Genomic DNA, 7,349 nt, shown 5'->3' on the forward strand with positions numbered 1-7,349 from the left:
AAAGGGTTACAACTATACAAAACATACATTGATCATGTATATTATATTATTGTATGCAATAATATTGGGACTACAACTGTATTAAAATTTTATTTTTTAGTATACATTTATTTTTGTTAAAAATTTGTTTGTTAGAGGGCGCACAAGAGAACAAGAAGGAAACAATGCAAATGCAAAAATTATGTACACGGAAAATTACAAATTTACAACAACGATGTTTATTTTGTTTACCACACAAATTTATTCATTTAAAAATTAAAATTTTGTAAACTGATTAATTATAATTTACAATATATATATTTGTCTATCTATATATATTTGTCTATATATATAGGGTTTATCAGTAGGAAAGATTTTGCACTTAGTAATAAAAATATATCTATCTAACAGGGATTTTGTAGAACTATGCAGCAGACTATTCATTTGTAATTATAAAAGGAGAATAAAGCCATTAAACGTGTTGGATCTACATATGGCACTACAATTTCTGGATATTTTATTACACATCTTATTTACAAGCGACATAAAAAATGCGTTGTAAAATAAATAAATAAAGCTTAAAATAAAATATTTTGAGAAATAAACCAAAACATTGCCATCAAATAGCCGAAATAATTGTTATATAAAACATATATTTTAAACCATAGATCCTAAGTGTATATTATTCAATATAAGAAGAGATAAAAATATAGTTCCTTTTTATATACGGTTATCCAATAATTTGGGAACTTCAAGTAGATTATTTTGAAAAACAACTAAGCAGTGAAAACTGCTATATCCAATCGAAATATGATACAGAGACATAGAAAAAAAATTATATCGGAAACATACATACACATAAATTAAGTATATTCTTGTAAATTAAGTGTGAACATATTACTCCTTTTATTATGTATTACCTATTGATATTTATATTATTTTATAATTATCGCAATCACATTTATTCTTAAAGTAGTAGTAAAGTAAAATGTAGAAAAATTAATAAACATTAAAATACTACAACTCAAACTTCCGACTGATAGCAATAACCATAGTTCCATAACGACAGAAAAAACGTATTTATTGTTAACTGGCTATGGGTATGTTAAATTTATTATAAATTTATGTCCGTTTTGTAAATATTTTCTATTTGATACTACTAAGAACACTACTTCTACTATTTTAAACCATTATTTTTATTCAAAGAATTACTTGTTTATATATTCTTGGAATCCCGTATATGTGTTTTGAACATTTTTAATTTTAACAAATTTTTTTTTTATTAAAATATTAGACTGAAATGTCCGACAAAATAAAAACTCTTCCATACACATCATACCTTTGCAATTTACTTCTCTATTTCTGTATTTTACCCCCATTATTATCCAAGTAATATAGAGAAAAAAATTATTTTATGTTATTTTTACAGATAAATCTTAATTTATAAACCACGCCATAAAAATGTATATAATAGTATTTAACCCTAGAATTTATTCTTCAGCAATTATAAAAGTTATGTTTTCGAAGAATTTTCGTTTCGGATTGTTAATATTTTATTTACCACAATTTAAAATTAAAAAAAATTTATATGCAAATAATAAATGAAAATGTTTGTTTCTGTTATCACGTATCGTTGCATTTAAGGCAAAGAGAAAATATTTTAGTTTTTGAAGTTTTGAAAGTTTTGTAAATTATTTAGTATGCAGCAGGACTCAACTTGACTCGACTTTACAAACATACGAATATGCAGCAGCACACTGCATTAGCCAATTGGAATGGGGTTGTTAGTATTACAAGAGGCAGTACGTCCAGGAATGCATTTGCACACTATTCATACAATCTGCATTTCTATATTGGGTGGCCATGGAATACATTCCTCCACACAGCTGTGCCAAATACTTTCTGAACTCTTGTCAACCACTAAAATACAACATACTGCTGCGTTTGTTTTCATTCTATTCTGATTTTCCTATACAACAGGCGGCACAGCAAGAACCCACCAACAAACTAAAATACCAACAATACAACAAAACTATAAGTAAAGAAAAAAAAACGAATTTTTAAGTTTTCCAGAAAGTTCTCAATCCTGTCCGATACATAATGCCAAATAATACAAGAATTTTGAGGAAACAGGCATATACACAATGCCAACGCCTGTGAAGAATACACAAACAATTGAACGAACCTCCATTAGTATGGATTCTTTCGATTTACTGCACAAGTGAAACGCACAGGAAAATTTGCGCTTGAAGTTTTATTTGTCAAAAAGTTTTGATATTCAGAGCAGTGCCTAAGTTTCTCCGACAAAAGGATGCATCGCGATACATTTTGAAACTTTAATGAAATCTTATAAATACTCGTGCAAGTTTTTGCATCTATTTAAATGTATATATTAATAATGAAGGCAATCAAATTATAAGTACCTATAACATTATTAATCTTGTAAGTTTGATATTTTACAAGATAACAATCTAATTAAAATTATTTGAGATCTTCTACAGTCCTTTTCTTTTAACAAATATGTCCTTTTCTTTTAAAGAATTAATCGAAGAATAAAATTTGCGAATATATTATATTTATGTTATATTACCGACTGACTAAGAAGAATCTGAACAATCACAAACCTTTATAACAGTAAAATTGAAACTTACCTGGAACTTCTATCTGATCAGGATCAATATCATCATCGAAGTCTGAACCAGAATCTTCATCGACACTTTGGTTATCATCAAAATCAAATGTTGACGCCTGAAAGAAAAAATATACATTGTTATTATTACTTTAAATTGTTCTTTTTAACTAAAGAATATTGCTTTAATTTAATCTTCGATTTGATTTCTTGATTTGAAAATTATGATAAAGAGAACATTTATTGAAAGCTACTAAATAGTAAAATATATAGAACAAATAAAACATCTTATTTATATGACATGTTATTCTTTAAAACAAAAAAATACTTTTTAAAATGATTATGATAAGCCAGATTATACTTTAGAACGGTCTAGACATAAAAGCACATATGGTAGGTACATCAATTCTGCTTATTATATATTCAGGGTGCAAAAAAACTAAAAATTGTTATTTGAAAAAAAACACATAAAAGATAACGTTGTTTTCCATTTTCATAAATATCATTTTCCTGCAAATTAAAAAAAAAACACATGTTGTATACATAAATTCTGTGTAAAAAATATCCGGAATTTATCATTTGAAAAAGGCGCTTAAAAAATCATTTTTTATAAAAGTTTTTTGTAAAAAAAAAATTTTTAACAATCCTTTTTTCTTTAACAAGACTTCTTTCTGTTCCAGAAGCTAAAACTTTCAGGAAACAATTTCAAACTATCTCTGACGTAGATAGGGATTCAAGATAATAGTTAAATTAGGTACGAAAAATGTATGGAGGATCCGGTCCAGCGTTTGTATAGTTCCGTGGCGGCATTCAAGGAGACTTACTACTTTAAATCAATCAAATTTAATTTTAATTGATGAAACATTTTTTTGTTTTATTTAATAATAATTTATACGCTGAATGTACTATGAAAATAATATTTTATCAATTACTATCTATCTTTTAAATATACAATTATTACTTTTTTACTTCATTTATATAATGATTTATTAATCGATCCTTTAGTTATCATTATAATCGACTTATCATTTAGCATAAGCATATATGAGAAATTATATTCCAAATACAGGCATTTCAATAACATATGAAAATTATATTTTTTTTTAACAGAAAATGGTTTCGAAGTTTCATCTCACGTTTTGGACATAGACAGGGCAATATAACGGAGTCACTAATCATAGACGACTAATAACTATCGTTGGAGTTTTACTGTTTGCAACAAAACTAAATGAACAAATTTTTTAAGGAATGAAGAAACTATCCAAACTACAAAAACAAAAACTAGTAGTGCCAACAGATCAAATACGAAATATATACCTATTTTAAGAAGTCTTGCTTTTAGTGGAATAAATGATTTCTAAAATATAATAATTATGGTTGAAGAGAATAGTAAGCTAATACAAGAGAATAGTTTTAGCTATCTATTGTAAATCGTCGAAGTTTAAAATTTTTATACTTAATTATTACCTTAGATAATTCATAGTAATATACAAATTGGACAAATCTAGTTATAAAAAATTATAGGTTTAAAATAACTCTATTATTAAGTTTTTACACTTCTATCTAAACATGTATCTTCCTTCATAGATTCAGAGTATTCCTTGAAGTCTGATTTCTTAAATAGTTTCTAGCATTGAATCTATTTAAAAGATTCAATTTCTTCATTCTTATACCAGGTGTTCTCACATTTGTTTCTATCTTGTTCATTAGAAGTTTTGTCAAGTCTGTATAAGAAATCTACAATATAAACATACTTGGTAATAAATTGGAACTAAATACTTAAAGAAAATTCTGCTTTTTATTGAAATGTACTGCTTTTTCGTATTTTGTGGAATCAGATATGACCATTTATAAGAAACACATTACTTTATATATAATTCAACCTCAATCTCAAAATTCAATAGTCATTTAATTCCACAAAATTGTCTTTTCTCGATGCAATACATTTTAAAAAATTTTTTAAGATGTTTCGTCAATCGCCTATACTATTACTTGAAGCTATACTGTGTTTTTTATAAGGGTCTGGTCTTATACGTCAGCATCTTGAGTAGATAAAACTCACCGAGTACTGGTCTAAAATAGCAGACTAATTGGGAAAGGTGCAGTATTAGCAGACAACATCGGTTGAAAGTATTATTATTAACTGATAAAAAAAAAGTAAGTGTTAAAATAAAATTGAATTTGTTAAAGTGATACGCAATAAGGAATGCATGTATAATAGCAACACCCATTAGGTAAGATACTACACCATTTAAAATAAAAAAGGCTAATAACAAGAGCTTTTGTATTTACGTACAATAAACTCATAGGCGGTCTATGTGATATCTGAATAATATATATAAAGCAATGACATCAAATACCTTCAGTTGGAATTTAATTAATATTTTTTTAATAAAATAATGTATAGAATGAATAATATATTTGCAATAATAAAACAGAAGTAGTAGGGTAGGTTTCTTCAAGACCAACTACAGGAGTATTGTAAGAACAATTACAGAACAAGTGTAGGTATGACAGATTATAGGTGTGGTAGAAATTTACTCCTGTCGAATCTGTCATGAGGAGGAGGAAACATCAGAACATGTTCTATGCAACTGCCCAGCGGTGGCAAGACGTAGACTAGATTACCTTGGCAGCGGGATATTAGTCCCAAGTCAAATAGGTAAAATTAAGTCCACAGCAATTACAAGATTTATAAATAGCCTAAAATTGTCCTAGTTGGGCCTTTAGGCGCACAATAGATCTTTTAGGTCGGGGTGCTTTAATAGCCTATTACTTAAATAAATAAAATAGGTATGATAGAATAAAAATTCTATATTAGAAATCTTTGTAAGATAATAAGATATTGATAAACCAAAAATGAACACAAAATTTTATTTTAATGCTAAGATTGAGATTTTCAACCAAAATGAAAACATCCATTGTTCTCGAGCTTATTTTAATACAAAAACATAATAAGGAAATCTTATTTGGGTTAGTTCGGTCTCATAATTGATACACAAAAAATATCTAATTTTATTTTAGTATTTGAACTCAACGTTTCATTGATTTTTGTCCAAATTCTCATATTGTTAATAACTAACACTTACTAAATATTTGTTAGAATTTTTAACATAATTAAAAAAAAAATATTTCCAAATACTTAGTTTTACTTTATTTAGTAAGTATTACTTATTAAAAATGTAAGTGTATCTTAAAATAACCGCTCTTAGGCCTGCTTAAATTAAAATTTACTAAAATGTATATAATGCAAAATAAACAAAGAACTAACAATTAGTATACAAATTTGCTGTAAATAAAAATAATAAATAAAAATAAATAAATAAAAATAATTTTATTAATAAATAAATAAATTTTTGTTAAAATTTTAAATAAATATTTTTAACTACATGTTAATTTAATTAGTATGTCTTATTTATTAAAAATTTAAGTTATAAATAACTGATCTTAACCCCGATTAAATTAAAATTTATTAAAATATATATATTCAAAAATAAACAAAAAAACACAATATTTAGTATAGTTATTTTTTGTAAATAAAAGTTATATGGAAAACATTTCTTTTGATATATATATTATATTAAAACATTAGATACCAAATTAGAGAATGTTTAATATAAACTGTTTGAGAAATGGAGTGATGGATTTTCTGATCCATAAAATTTTTTTTTCAAATCTTCACCCAAGAAATTATATTTGGAAGTTAAAGTACTCTAAAACAAGCTAAATTATTTTCAATCTACTTCAATTTTTTAATATTCAGAAACATTTACAAGAGGAATAACTTTAAGTTTCCAGTTATTAAGTCCCACAAAAAAATTTCGTTAAATCTAAATAAAATCCTCAACTTTAATACTTTAAATAATTCTAATTAAAAGACACTTGAACCCACCAAATCTTTTAATTAAGATTTTTCTTAGCTGGCTTTTAGCACTTTTTGGGGTAACTGCCACCTAAAAAATCAATACTCCTGTAATCACAAATTTTAACACCATAAAGGAACTTTTGGTAATTAAAAATGATTTAATAAAATATTTAAATAAAAATACTGGATAAAAAAAATAGCACCACTTTAAAAAGGAAATCCCGCGCACTCATTGATTAAGGATATTTTTATTGAACACAGAATAGCAAAACAAATTAAAAGTGTATTTTAATAGCACTACTTATATTACTTAACACATTTAAAATATGACTTACTTTAAAAGTTCAAAGCTTTTTAGAAATATATTTTGATTTTCGGTACCACAGAGCACGTCCTTACATCAGCTAACAAACTCGACAACTGTCGCTCGAACAAGAACGGAACAGGCACACGCCAGCAAATTTAACAAATTCAATTTGCAACGCAACGCAGCACAAAATGAAATGTAAAAGAAAGTCAGGCACAAAGCAAAGTTGGGTAGTAAGTATAGCAGAGGAAAGTATTAATTCAATGGAGCAACCGAACAACCCTTTCCTAGCACCACTACCAACAGAACACAACAAGGAGAACAGATAAAAAAAATAATAGATATGCTCGCAGTAGCAATAACGAACATAAAATGTATATAAGAGTTAGGACAGGACACAGCATATAGTGTACTCGCATTGACACTACCGTGCACTGCTGTACTACACAGTGTCAGTGGAAGTCAGTTTATGGACATGGACTACGGTAAAGGGTTCGACCACTATTTTGACATATAGTATCCCCCATTTAATTGTTCGAATAGTACAAAATAAACGCGAAAATAGCAAT

Source organism: Teleopsis dalmanni, chromosome 1 (genome assembly GCF_002237135.1).
Source record: "Teleopsis dalmanni isolate 2A chromosome 1, ASM223713v2, whole genome shotgun sequence".
NCBI lineage: Eukaryota > Metazoa > Arthropoda > Insecta > Diptera > Diopsidae > Teleopsis > Teleopsis dalmanni.